Below are 15,171 nucleotides of genomic sequence, written 5' to 3' on the forward strand. Positions count from 1 at the left end.
CAAAGCGAGTCACACCGGAAACTGTAAACGTTTGAATTCAAATGGCATATCTGTTGGGATCATTGGAATACGTGGCAACAGTACATCTTCCCCCTTGTATTACCCATTCCAAATTGTAGCTTCAATGACATTGTTCATCGTCTTTTTCACCGAAAGTCTTGTACCATTGCAAAGTCGTGGTTGCAAATTCAGTATTCGAAAGATTATGAGGGCCCTGGGGGCCGATCTTTAAAATAATTTTATGCCAGAAACCTTCGCGGAAGTGTACTCAACAACTCCCCAAAGTTTCATGGTGATCGGATGAATGGTGTAGTAATGCATAAAGGACAAACAGACAGAAAGACATACATTTGTTTTTATATATATAGATGTATGTGTATATATGATACGTATATATTTTATTTGAGACCTGCCATGTATTCCCACATGGGTACTGTTGGTTCCACCTGTTTGCCTCCTAGGCACAAAACAAATGCGTTGAAACTGACGTCAGCACACCGACGAGGGCTTTGTATGGCTTCAATGATGTAACGCAGAGTTGCGTGCCGAGCAATGGCATTATGATGTCCCCTTCGATGTGGGAGAGCTGTAAAGAAATGTTTTTGTGGAATGCTGGCATATTGGGGATATTCAAAAGGTGAGGAATTTACAGTTTGATACTGTATCCACCAATAAAAGCATTACAGAAGGTAAGTAACTTGTTCAAATATCCATAATTTCAAGGCGCATAGATGTGGTGATAAGAATGGTAAATGTAGGGGGTGTGGCCAGCAACATGGCCAGATAGGTTGTGCCTCGTGTGAGCTCCTCCGAGCTCGCCCTAATCCGACGAATCAATCCGGTCCACAGACCCCGTAAAGGCGATCGGGGTCATGCAATAAGTCCCGTGGAGCCGCAGGAACCACCGGCTGACTGACGGAGGTGGAGAAGGGCAGAAAACGACAACCGCCATAAACGGGGGAGAACGAGGCCCGCCCGGCAGGATGGCGGCGCCCTGAGGCCCGGAGGGAATAGACCGGCTCGGCGGCATTGAGAGGCAGGCGAGATCGCCGAGGAGGGGCCGCGATCATCCGGAGAACTGCGCTGAGCGGCCGGTCCCGGACCCCCCTCCCCTCCTGCCCCGAGACACCATCACTGATCCCGCGCCCGGGCGGGCGGGGCCGCCGAGATTGCAGCAAGGACCGCTGCGAAGAGCCGGCACCAGGTGTGGCGAGACGAAACGGAGGACCGGAGCGAGAGGGCTGCTGCCTGGGGGGCTGAGCAGCGTGGGGGCCCGCCGTCCCGTCCAGGCCTGTCCTGCGGGAGCCGGGAGCCAGAGAGGGGGAGGACTGCTGGGACGAGGCCCTGGACGGAGCGCTTCAGCTGGGAGGCCCGTGGGAGTTCCGGTGAGTCGCCCCTCTCGTCCCGGCGCAATGAGACAGGACGCATGCTGGGCAGCTTATCACAGAGGGGCTGACCACCAATAAGCCCCTAAGGAATCTGGCGCTGTAGAGACCAAGAGTCGAGGGGCACACCCCGGGACCGCGTGAGGGTGCCTACACTCCCCTCTTCTGCCCCCCCCCACCACTACATGGAACCCTGACGACGGGGGAGGATGGCTGCTGACAGCGGACACAGTTGGAACTGACCGGTGGTGCGTCCGGAGGCCGCCGGCCCGCAATGGCAGCTACAGGGACATTGTTGAGCCACAGAGGGGGGACGGCTGCATCTGCCACTCCCCTGCCACATAGACGGGAGAGGCACAGGAACAGGTCCTTTTGCCCGGGTGGGGTCTGACCAGGCGGGCACGCGCTGCTCTGCTGCCGGGACTGGCCCTCCGGTCGTGTGGTGGACATAACCCTCAGGTGGTGGACATAACCCGGGGTGCACGGAGATATACCTGGATTGCACGTCAGACGGCAGAACGCGGCATGGGGAAGAAAGAGATGGCCACGAGGGCCCAAAAACAGGGCACCATAGATCGTTTGGCGACGGCCCCTCCAGCCACGGAGTCGGAGGCCCAGGGACCGCGCTCGGACACGGCGCTCCTGATGGACGCCATTCAGGTGTCAAGAGACGACATAAAAGCCTCCAAAGCCGCACTTGAGGTGAAGATTGGCAAAGTGGGATCAGAGGTTACGCTGCTAAGGCAAGATTTCCGCAATCTGACGGAGAGGGTGACCACGGCGGAGACCAGGTTGGGGGAAGCAGAAGATACGCCCACCACGCTGAGGAAAGACATGGCGGAACGTCAGGCGTCGCATAAACATCTCCAATGGAAGGTAGATGACGCAGAAAATAGGGCGCGTCGCAAAAACCTGCGATTCGCAGGTTTTAGGGAAGGACTTGAGGAGACCAACGTGGCGGCCTTTCTCCACACATGGCTGCAGAAAACCTTCCAGAGGGCACACTTCTCCAACTGCTTCATTGTGGAGAGGGCTCACAGGGCGCTGCTGGTGAAACCCCCGGAAGGGGCTAGACCCCGACCAATAATTGCCCGTTTTCTGAACTTCGCAGACCGTGACCTTATTCTGAGGGAAGCACGAAAAATGGGTGAAATCCGCTTTCAAAATGCGGTCATCAAGATCTTCCCGGATTACAGCCAAGAAGTTCAGAAACAGAGACGTTCCTTTGACTCAGTAAAGGCAAAACTGAGGGATTTAAAAATACAATACATGCTGCTCTTTCCGGCAAAGCTAAAGGTCATCTACCGCGACAAGACGCATTTTTTCACACACCCTGATGATGCATGGCAATGGCTAGAGGAGAGACCTCCGAGATCCGGAACGGGGGGAGAGAGACATGACCCACGGGATGGAACACGGTCCATGGAGGCCTCTTGGGAATTCCCGAAAACTCAGAGGTCAAGAGGACAGAGGGCACGCAAGAGGTTGACGACGACCCCATATCCAAGGTCGACCCAGATCGCAGGCCGGCAGAGGCGGTCGGCCTCCACGGAGGAAAGGGGCGACGCGTGATCCAGGTTGCGCTGCCTCGAAAAGGCCACACACTCGGAGGAAGAGGAAGCCAGGACCAGTACCGAATCCGTGGAAGAGGACAATGAAGCGCAGTCTCTGCATCCACTAGAGGCAGTGATCCGTGAAATGGAGCAAGATACCATCGGGGAGAACACGGTCTCGCAGGACGCTGTCCAGGACTCCCATTCGTGATAAAGGACCTTTGTGGACAAGATGTATAAGGCTCGGCGGGGGTTCACGCAAGTTGAAACGTCTTATACAAACTTTCATATTTCACGTTATTTGATGCATATTGTTCTCACGTAACTCAGGTGGCAGGGAGTTTTGTGAGCTCTCAGTCTACTGACTGAGAGCTGGAGCACTAGGGTCTCTGCAGGGGTGGGTGATAGACCTTCTCTGCCTAATAGCCCCTAAAGATGTTGGAAACGAAGAAGGGGCTGGAGGGAAGGGGAGGTGGGGTAGGGGAGGCGAAGGGGGATTTCACAGTTGCATGGTTGGGGATTTAAGGGGGATGTTGGAGGGGGAAGTGGAGGGTAGGGAGTTGGGGGAAGGCAGAGTGGACACGTTTGCCATGTTGAGAACGCACACACTGAACCTGGCAGCTCTAAATGCAAGACAATGGGCACGATTATCCAGTCATGCATGACGTGAAGAGAGATAGCCCAATAGGGGAAAATGGGTCTCTAGAGGTACTCCGGGTACTCACTTGGAACGTAAATGGCCTAGGCTGTAAGGTCAAACTAGGCCTGGTGAATAATTATGTGAAGAGAATTGGGGCAGAGGTTATACTGCTGCAGGAAACACATTTAAAGGTTACCAACTGCGCCTTTCTGGCAAGAGGGAGATATAGAGTAGTGGCACACGCAGGATTCACATTGGGCTCACGGGGTGTGGCAATCATGATTAAAAAGGGCCCACCTATACATATAGTGCAGACATGGATAGATCCGCAGGGCACATACGCGGGGATACGGGGACACGGGAAGAGGAAGGAATACACATTTATCTCTGCGTATGCCCCACCTAAGCTACAGGCAATCACACTAAGTGGATGACATACATACTACTCAACACGACAGACACAATCCAAGTCCTGGGAGGGGCTTTCAATGATGTAATGGACTTGAGGGCGGACAGGACGGGAGACAGGGTCCCCGTCCTGTCCGACACAGCTGTCGACCACTATGGGAACAGTGGGCCTGGTGGATGCTTGGAGGCGGCGACACCCGGAAAGTAGGGAATTCTCCTTCTCTGGGGCGCATAAGGTGTACTCCCAACTTGACTATATCTTTATGGCTAGACACGCACTAAGTATCACTGATGTGGCGGAATATAAGGCTCGAGGCATCTCGGACCACTCTCCGTTGATGCTCAAGGTGGGGGGAAAGAAAGTAAACCGACCAGCGGTACTGAGATTGACGGCCTGGGATCTCCAAAATGCGGACATATTAAGAGGCCTGCGGGCTGACCTGAAGGTCTTTATAGCCGAAAATGAGGGATCGGTGAACTCCTGGGTAACACTACGGGAGACACTGATAGTGGTAATGCGAGACAGGGCACATAACCGATTGGCAGCAGAAAGGAAAAAAATACAGGCAGAGGTACTGGCCTTGGAGGCCCAGATTCTGGTGTTAGAACAGGAGCACCTCACTACTAGAGAACCCGGAGTTGCTCGCCAACTATCGGACGTACGGGTCCAGTATAGGCATTTAGTAACAAATGAGGCGAAAACGCAGGCTCTGGCGACCCTACGCCGCTTATACGATGTGGGGGATAAGTCCGGGAGGCTCTTGGCCTGGCTGAGCAAGAAAGAGAGAGATGCGCGATGGGTGGAGAAGGTGAGAGATGGTAGGGGACATTGGGCCCTAACGGATGAACAGATAGCCAATGCGTTTGCAGACTATTATGGAGCCTTCTACGAGGCATGGCCACTGGGAACCTGCATTACATGACACATGTGGAGCTCCCGGCCCTGGACGACACGGATAGACAGGACTTAGAGGCAGATATAACTGAGGAAGAACTCAGGGAGGCATTGGCCAAACTCCGGGTAGGGAAAGCATCCGGCCCTAATGGATTCCCGGCGGAATTCTTTAAGAAAATGGCGGATCTCCTAATCCGTCATTTATTGGGTCTGTTTGTGGAGGCTGAGTCGGAGGGAACATTCCTGTTCGACCTCAGGCAGGCTAAGATTATCCCGATTTTTAAAGAAGGCAAGCCTCCAGATGAATGCTCATCCTACCGCCCCATTTCCCTCCTCAATGTGGAGGTAAAACTCTATGCGATGATATTGTCCCTCCGCCTTAGGAGGGTGATTACAGGACTGGTCCAGCTAGATCAGACGGGGTTCCTCCCCGAGAGGGCGACTAGATACAATCTGAAGAGAGCCCATACCTGGCTCATGGAGGTATGTAATAGAGGGGACCCGCACTGGTTCCTCTCTCTCTCGATGCCGAGAATGCATTTGACGCAGTTCATTGGCCCTTTCTGGAGGGAGTGCTAGTACGCTTCGGGTTTGGACCCAAATTTAGAAGAATGGTGGGTCTCTTATACACAGATCCTAGGGCGAGAGTCCGAGTCAATGGCAGGTCGTCAAGGGACTTTCCTATACGGCGCGGTACCAGACAGGGATGTCCCCTGTCTCCGCTGCTGTTCGCCCTCTCCATAGAGGTCATGGCGTGCGCCATCCGCCAGAACGACAATTTTAGGGGGTTCAAGGTGCGTCCGTCGGACACGACTACAGAGAAGCTATCCCTATATGCAAACGACGTCCTGCTATTTGTTACAGAACCAGAGACTACCATACCGGTGCTGTTTTCGGAACTAGAGCGATATGGGTCTGTAGGAAGGTTGACCCCTGACTATGGTTGCCCCCAACTTTTTGCCTGGTGTTTTGCTGGTTTTCTGACTTAGTTGACCTGAGGCCCTGCTGTTCAGGACCTCAGGCCCACTGCTCTCTCTGTAAAATGGATTCCATGTACCTTAGGTACATATCTACATTGGATACTGAGTCACCTTACCAGTCCCTGTACAGTGTACCTTAGGTACCCAGGGCATAGGTGTACCCAGGGCCTACCAGGGGCTGCAGCATGTATTATGCCACCCCTGGCTGGCCATCCAAATCTGACACAACTGGCTGCTTGACAGCTGGGGCAAGGTGGTGTAATCACCCTTTGCTTTAGATATAGTATACCTATATCTAACCCTAAAATGGACACACAGATCTCCTATCAGTCACTCCTATGGCAGGCCTTAACAATCCTGAAGGCAGAGTGCTTGGAATCGTGTGAGATGGTGCTCTGGCACGAGCTGAGCCTGTCTGCGGCTTTCGGGATCCATCCCTTAGCCGTTTCCATGATATCGCATACCATATACTCTTAAGTGCATTATAATCCTCGCGGTTATGTGCCAACTCTGGTATCGCTTTATCAAAACATGTCGAGTAAGGTGTCATACGAATTGGAATACTAACCCCTCGCCAATTCTGGCGACGGGGTTAGCATTCCACCCTTCTAGAGGGACACGACATGCCTGTAACCTATAACCCGGTTAAAAGTCAGACAGAGCCTTAGCATCCACAAAATGGATGCTGCCACCGAGACACAAGTCTGCCCTCCTGCTGCTGGGAGTCCTCCCAGAGCAGGAGATAAGGACAAAGGGTTTCCTGCCAGGGGCGGTGCCAGCACCGTCCCAGACAGGGTTTTGTGTATTGTAGGTAGGCAGGGCTTTAGAGGAAGGTGACTGCACGTGGCACCCCGGTGCTCACTGTGCATAGGCTGGCTGGAACCAGTTCCAGGGTCACTCCAGACCCTGTGCTGGGGAAAAGCCCGCCAAGGAAGTGGGTGTAACCACCCCCCTCCTGGTCCCACCCATAGGGCAGGACTTAGTCGCGTGCCAGCCCCTTTTTACAGGATAAAGGTAGAGACTGGCCCCCTTCCAAATCAGATCATCTTTGAATCCTGAAACTACTTTCTGCGAAAGGAACTCAAGACTTCTTCCTAAGATTTCTCCCTTGTGACTAAGGAGTAGTCACCCTGCATCCGCAGGCACCATCTAAGAACACTGCGGTCTGCTGTAAGTCCTTCCTCCGGAATCCGACTGCCCAGCTCGACGAGAACCGGCTTCCCTGGCACCTCTGACCTCTACCCACCTCTACAGCCCAGCTGAGAACCGTGGGTGCGACGAGACCTCAAGGGACCGGCCATCTGCAAGACTGCACGACTTCTTTCCAGCAAGCCTGCCGAGTGAATTCCTGGTGAGTGCTTTGGGGTCCGAGAAGCCCCCACCCTGAGCAGCTCCAGCACCGAAGTGCAGCCCCCCAGCATCTCCACGATCTGCGTGGGGCCCTTCTGCTTTCCGCTGCTCACCGCGTTGTTTGGCTACTAGCCCGTTGGCTTGTGGCCTTCCTGACGACGCCCGACGACATTTCTGCTGCTGGTCTGGTTGCTCCAGACTGGCCCTTGCTCCCTCCCAGAAGAGGAGCACCCCGGACCCTCCTGGTCCACTCAAGACGCCATTTTGAGTCCACCGCGTGGGCTTGAATTAGCCAAGGCTTGTTGCCCAATCCTGGGTAACTTCGACGCCAACGACTTCATCCTCCGTGGGACAGCTCGCACCTCCATCCTGGTCGCCGACAACGCCTCCTGGTCCGAGAGACTGCAGAGCCCAGCAGCGCCCACTCACCTGACTGCGGTGACTTCGCCCGGTGCCATCCTGGTGCCCACTTAATCACTGGCTAGTGATTCAAGAACTTGGTCCCCTCTGCTTTCAGGTTTCTTCTTCCTTGATCCAGGCTTGGATCCATCGAACTTTCCTTCACTGGTCGCCTGCCAGCAACTTCTTCCTTCCAGGCTCCTGGTCCGGCAACGAGATCCCCGACGTCTTTTCAGACCTATGCAGCTGCAGCCCCTGGGCTAGGTAACTTCGGCACTTCGGTGTCCCAGCATAGCCTCACTATCCTAGGGTCAGGATCCACTGTCGTTTTCTTCCTACCAGGTCGGGTTCGCCCGTGAACACTAACTTTGCCTTTTCTAGCTTCCATAGACTTTGTCCCGCATCCCGCGTGAGAGTGCACACTCTGCACCCGAGTTCCCTAGGCCTCCTGCTAGTAATCTAAAGGTTCAGTAGTCCAGTCCTAGCGATCCCAAAGCCTCTGAGAATCGTTACTTACCTGCTAGTAATTCGCATTCCACTTTGAAAGTATATGGTTTTTCGTGCCCCTCGGGCATTTGTGTAACGTGCTAACTTAAAAGTATTTTCGTAAGAGTTTTGTTGTGTGCTTAGCACCCTGTCCTCATAAAGAGTACAGGGTTGTTGTGATTCTAATAAATACATTGTTTATTTTCATAACACTTGTGTGGTGTCCTTTCACTGGGTGTTCAAGGGGTAATGTGATGGTAAAACAGCTGGCTTAACACGCCCTCTAGAGTCTTAGCCTTAGACTGCTCGTATCCATGCTACTAGGATAGCTGGTCTATAAGGTTGACTTACAACCAATCATCAATAAGGGTTGTTTGGACTGATATATAGTGATCACTAGAATAGTGAGCACTGCACATCAGGCCAACTTCTCACATTGGTGAGCAGCGGTTGGGATTTGAGCTTGCTGTTGTTTTACCACACATGCCCTAAGAATATCTTGTGAAAGATCACATAAGTACTAAAGGTACATATAACTTAGCTTAGAATACTCTGAGTTCTACTGAACCAGCTGTTGTAGCTCCTAGGGCCTAGCACACCCTAAACTACAACTCTAGCAAGGGATCAGTAGGCAAACATATAGTGTAGGTAAGTGCACCACTTACACCTCACTAGAAAAGCATGTCGACTCAGGGGGACTCTACTGAGACTCCCCTGGTCAGTGTTGACCCTCCACAGGTCACTTCAAGATATGCAGCTCTCAATTTTCAGGAGATGAGACAACTCTGTGTCTCCAGGAAACTGAAGCAGGGGTCTAACCCCACCATTCCCTTTCTGATAGGTCTCTTAGAGACATATGATGCCAGAAAGCTCTCTCAGTTACATGAGAGCATGCCAGCCTTAGAGGGAGCCTCTGGGGATCCAGACCTCCCCAACACTGATTCAGCAGTTGAGGAGGAGGATCAGGAGGTACTCTCTGGGGATGAGGTAGACAAGGGTCTTGAGGTAGTCAGAAGGCTAACTAAGGCCAACTTAGACCTACTTGGGGAAGGATCTGGGGGACCCCCAGTACTGACCCTAATAAGGCCTAACCTTGGAGTTAGGAGAGATAGATCTCTTTCTAGGGACTCCATTAGATCTCTGCACTCTAATGCCTCTTCTCAGGGGAGAAGGAACTCTCCCCAGAGGAGATTGACTTCCCCTCAGAGAAGAGAGCATGAAGCAAGGATGAGACAAGCTAGACTGAGGATTGAAAGGGAAGAAGTTGCCCTGGCCAAAGAAAAGCTTGCATTTGCTAGAGAGCAGAAGATGTGTGGGTTAGCTCCCACTGGTGGCAGCAATCTCCCAAGAGATAGAGAGAAGGGTTTAGATACTAAACACCTGACTAAAATAGTGCCCCCCTTTAAGCAAGGGGATGACATCCAGAAATGGATGGCTGCTTTGGAGAGGGCCTGCACTGTACAGTGCATCCCCCAAAGTCAGTGGGCAGCTATACTGTGGCTCTCCTTTGATGGTAAAGGTAGAGATAAGCTCCTCACTACAAGAGTGGAGGATGCTAATGATTACCAGGTCCTGAAAAATGCACTGGTTGATGGGTTTGGCTTAACCACTGAGCAGTACAGGTTGCTGTTCAGAGACACCCAGAAAACTCAGTCTCAGGACTGGTCAGACTTTGTTGATTGTGCCACTAAGGCTTTGGAAGGCTGGCTACTGGGTAGTAAGGTTACTGATTTCAAGGGATTGTATAATCTAATTATGAGAGAGCAAGTCTTAAATAATTGTCAGAACCAGTTATTACACCAGCACCTGGTAGACTCTGATCTGACCTCTCCACAAGAATTGGGTAAGAGGGCAGACAAATGGGTCAGAACCAGGATTAGGCCCAAGAACCAAGGTGGTGACCAGAAAAAGGAATCAACCAAGCCTCAAGAGAAGGGTGGGAATAAATCTCCAGATCAAACCACATCAGGGCCCCAAAAATCCTCTGAGGGGGGTGGGTCCCAGAATCCTTCCAACAACCAGAAGAAACCTTATTGTTATCCCTGTAAACAGGTGGGTCATTTAAAAACTGACAGCAGTTGCCCAAAGAATAACAATAAGGAAAACATACCCCCAAGTAACATTCCCAAACCTCCTGTTACTACTAGTAGTAATCCCCCAGGTGGTGGGAGTGCCCCCAAGAATTTGGGTGCATTTACTTTGGGAGTTCCTGGGGACTCTGGCCTAACCAGGTCCCCAAACTTAGATACTCTTGTCTGTGAGACTGGCATGGGGTTTGCCAACTTCACAACTTGTCCCAACACTTTGGGCAAGTACAGACAGGAGCCCCTCATCAATGGTATAAAAGTTGAGGCCTATAGAGATACAGGGGCTAGCATCACTATGGTGACTGAGAGTCTAGTCCCCTCAAGGCAACTTTTACCTGGTGCCACATACCAGGTGACCAATATTGATGGAGTACAAAAAGATCATCCCATGGCAGTGGTCAATCTCAGCTGGGGAGGTGTCACTGGCCACAAGAGAGTGGCAGTGTCACCAAACTTGCCTGTAGATTGCCTACTGGGGAATGATTTAGAGCTCTCAGCCTGGGCTGAAGTAGAGCAAGAGACCCATTCTAGAATGGTGAACATCCATGGTAAGGTTAGTGGGGCAGTGGTAGCCACAGCCCCAGTCCAAGATATCCTCCCTGAACAGGTCAGGAGGGTTGTGCCAGTCACAACCCAATCTCAGACAACTTCCTTCCCAGAACAGGTTGTCAAGGCTGTGATGGTCACAGCCCACACCCAAACTGAGCCCCCTCCTGAAAAGGTTGGGAGAGTTGTGATGGCCACAGCTCAAACTCAGACAGATGACAGTGTTGTGAAGCCTGAAACTATGGATCACTCCACTCAGACAGAGAGTATTGAGGAGGAAGAGAAATCTCCCTCCCACCAGACTTTAGGAAAGGATCAGCCTCCTCAGGGAACTGATCTGACCCCTTGTGAAGAAACTGCCACAGAGGTAGTCAGGCCTAGCCTGGCAGAACCCCTGATGTCAGTGGACCCTTCCAAGGTGGGACCCAGTCTGGAGCAGGTAACCTGCCCCTCTCTACCCTGCCTCAGTCAGCCCAGGGCTGTAGAGGTCAGGGAGGCCAGTGTTGGACCCCAAAGGGCCCCCTGTCCAAAAGAATTTCCCAATCAGCAGATTAAGGGCACTGAAGCTAGTAGTCCTAGCCAAGTGAAAATAAAACATACTCCTGAGGGATCCCCCTTAAAATTAGTTAGGGACCTCCCACAGATGGACACTGTTGGGCACAGCCAAACTTGGGACCTGAGGGCCCCAGACCTGACCTGTCCCTCCAGTAAGCCAAACAGAGGGACCCAACCTCCAGCTGTAGGTAGCCAGAGGTTGACCCTGAGAGCCCAAAACAACTCAGTCTTGGAAAGAAAGGCCTATATGGTGGAAAATGATTGGAGGAAGCTGAGCCCAAAATTAGTGGAGCCTCACTTCAGTACTCCATTTCAGCACCAGCCTTTTTCTTTGACAAAACACACCACAGGTAGAGATTCCCTATGGTGGAGACCCTCAGACACCCTTAGGGTGAGGGATTGCTTAGTGGACCATGACATAGGGGGTAACCATGCCAGTGCTGGTACTTCCTTAAATGGCCACTTAGGCAATATAGGCTTACCTGGACAAGGATAGCCTTATCTCCTTTCGTTTGGGGGGGGGGTTATGTAGGAAGGTTGACCCCTGACTATGGTTGCCCCCAACTTTTTGCCTGGTGTTTTGCTGGTTTTCTGACTTAGTTGACCTGAGGCCCTGCTGTTCAGGACCTCAGGCCCACTGCTCTCTCTGTAAAATGGATTCCATGTACCTTAGGTACATATCTACATTGGATACTGAGTCACCTTACCAGTCCCTGTACAGTGTACCTTAGGTACCCAGGGCATAGGTGTACCCAGGGCCTACCAGGGGCTGCAGCATGTATTATGCCACCCCTGGCTGGCCATCCAAATCTGACACAACTGGCTGCTTGACAGCTGGGGCAAGGTGGTGTAATCACCCTTTGCTTTAGATATAGTATACCTATATCTAACCCTAAAATGGACACACAGATCTCCTATCAGTCACTCCTATGGCAGGCCTTAACAATCCTGAAGGCAGAGTGCTTGGAATCGTGTGAGATGGTGCTCTGGCACGAGCTGAGCCTGTCTGCGGCTTTCGGGATCCATCCCTTAGCCGTTTCCATGATATCGCATACCATATACTCTTAAGTGCATTATAATCCTCGCGGTTATGTGCCAACTCTGGTATCGCTTTATCAAAACATGTCGAGTAAGGTGTCATACGAATTGGAATACTAACCCCTCGCCAATTCTGGCGACGGGGTTAGCATTCCACCCTTCTAGAGGGACACGACATGCCTGTAACCTATAACCCGGTTAAAAGTCAGACAGAGCCTTAGCATCCACAAAATGGATGCTGCCACCGAGACACAAGTCTGCCCTCCTGCTGCTGGGAGTCCTCCCAGAGCAGGAGATAAGGACAAAGGGTTTCCTGCCAGGGGCGGTGCCAGCACCGTCCCAGACAGGGTTTTGTGTATTGTAGGTAGGCAGGGCTTTAGAGGAAGGTGACTGCACGTGGCACCCCGGTGCTCACTGTGCATAGGCTGGCTGGAACCAGTTCCAGGGTCACTCCAGACCCTGTGCTGGGGAAAAGCCCGCCAAGGAAGTGGGTGTAACCACCCCCCTCCTGGTCCCACCCATAGGGCAGGACTTAGTCGCGTGCCAGCCCCTTTTTACAGGATAAAGGTAGAGACTGGCCCCCTTCCAAATCAGATCATCTTTGAATCCTGAAACTACTTTCTGCGAAAGGAACTCAAGACTTCTTCCTAAGATTTCTCCCTTGTGACTAAGGAGTAGTCACCCTGCATCCGCAGGCACCATCTAAGAACACTGCGGTCTGCTGTAAGTCCTTCCTCCGGAATCCGACTGCCCAGCTCGACGAGAACCGGCTTCCCTGGCACCTCTGACCTCTACCCACCTCTACAGCCCAGCTGAGAACCGTGGGTGCGACGAGACCTCAAGGGACCGGCCATCTGCAAGACTGCACGACTTCTTTCCAGCAAGCCTGCCGAGTGAATTCCTGGTGAGTGCTTTGGGGTCCGAGAAGCCCCCACCCTGAGCAGCTCCAGCACCGAAGTGCAGCCCCCCAGCATCTCCACGATCTGCGTGGGGCCCTTCTGCTTTCCGCTGCTCACCGCGTTGTTTGGCTACTAGCCCGTTGGCTTGTGGCCTTCCTGACGACGCCCGACGACATTTCTGCTGCTGGTCTGGTTGCTCCAGACTGGCCCTTGCTCCCTCCCAGAAGAGGAGCACCCCGGACCCTCCTGGTCCACTCAAGACGCCATTTTGAGTCCACCGCGTGGGCTTGAATTAGCCAAGGCTTGTTGCCCAATCCTGGGTAACTTCGACGCCAACGACTTCATCCTCCGTGGGACAGCTCGCACCTCCATCCTGGTCGCCGACAACGCCTCCTGGTCCGAGAGACTGCAGAGCCCAGCAGCGCCCACTCACCTGACTGCGGTGACTTCGCCCGGTGCCATCCTGGTGCCCACTTAATCACTGGCTAGTGATTCAAGAACTTGGTCCCCTCTGCTTTCAGGTTTCTTCTTCCTTGATCCAGGCTTGGATCCATCGAACTTTCCTTCACTGGTCGCCTGCCAGCAACTTCTTCCTTCCAGGCTCCTGGTCCGGCAACGAGATCCCCGACGTCTTTTCAGACCTATGCAGCTGCAGCCCCTGGGCTAGGTAACTTCGGCACTTCGGTGTCCCAGCATAGCCTCACTATCCTAGGGTCAGGATCCACTGTCGTTTTCTTCCTACCAGGTCGGGTTCGCCCGTGAACACTAACTTTGCCTTTTCTAGCTTCCATAGACTTTGTCCCGCATCCCGCGTGAGAGTGCACACTCTGCACCCGAGTTCCCTAGGCCTCCTGCTAGTAATCTAAAGGTTCAGTAGTCCAGTCCTAGCGATCCCAAAGCCTCTGAGAATCGTTACTTACCTGCTAGTAATTCGCATTCCACTTTGAAAGTATATGGTTTTTCGTGCCCCTCGGGCATTTGTGTAACGTGCTAACTTAAAAGTATTTTCGTAAGAGTTTTGTTGTGTGCTTAGCACCCTGTCCTCATAAAGAGTACAGGGTTGTTGTGATTCTAATAAATACATTGTTTATTTTCATAACACTTGTGTGGTGTCCTTTCACTGGGTGTTCAAGGGGTAATGTGATGGTAAAACAGCTGGCTTAACACGCCCTCTAGAGTCTTAGCCTTAGACTGCTCGTATCCATGCTACTAGGATAGCTGGTCTATAAGGTTGACTTACAACCAATCATCAATAAGGGTTGTTTGGACTGATATATAGTGATCACTAGAATAGTGAGCACTGCACATCAGGCCAACTTCTCACAGGGTCCCATGCAGGCTACCAGATCAACTGGCATAAATCCATCTTATATGATCCTCAATGAAGGGAAGGGGGGCCCAGGCTCCCAGAACGTCTGGTGAAGACAGCAGAGAGGTTTACCTATCTTGGGGTATTCATTGCGATTGATAGGGCGCTCTCCTTCGAAAGAAACATACACCGTATAACGTGCAATTTCTCTGAAGATGCAACACGATGGAAACTGCTACCCCTCACGCTCTTGGGACGGGCGGCAATGTTTAAAATGATTACGCTGCCAGGGTTTTTATATGCATTCCAGAATGAATACTTTCCTTTGAAGAGCGGGGTGTTCAGGACCATTCACGCAGAACTCCGAACATTTCTGTGGTTGGGGAAGCAGCCTAGGGTGGCGCTATCGATGCTGCAAAGGCACCAATATGATCAGGGGATCTCCCTGCCCAACTTAGAGGCCTATTACTGGGCAGAGCACCTGGTACCCATTAATGAATGGTTGCACACCCCAGCCACCCACCTCACCTTCGCACTAGAACGACACACTTTGGATGCACGCACATACCTGCATTATCTTTATGGAGGCAAGGGTAGAGCGAGGTTACTGCCTGCAACGGGGCTTAAAATAGGGATATGGA

At 52.4% G+C, this 15,171-nt stretch overlaps 1 protein-coding gene across 2 annotated transcripts in view; it reads left to right on the top strand.

Moving 5' to 3' along the window:
• The window catches only part of DNAH10 (dynein axonemal heavy chain 10), a 2,445,728-nt gene that overhangs the window by 1,126,745 nt on the left and 1,303,812 nt on the right, over positions 1 to 15,171 (top strand). The gene's annotated exons all lie outside the window — the stretch shown is intronic.

The sequence above is a fragment of the Lissotriton helveticus genome, chromosome 11 (assembly GCF_964261635.1).
Source record: "Lissotriton helveticus chromosome 11, aLisHel1.1, whole genome shotgun sequence".
NCBI classification, from domain to species: domain Eukaryota; kingdom Metazoa; phylum Chordata; class Amphibia; order Caudata; family Salamandridae; genus Lissotriton; species Lissotriton helveticus.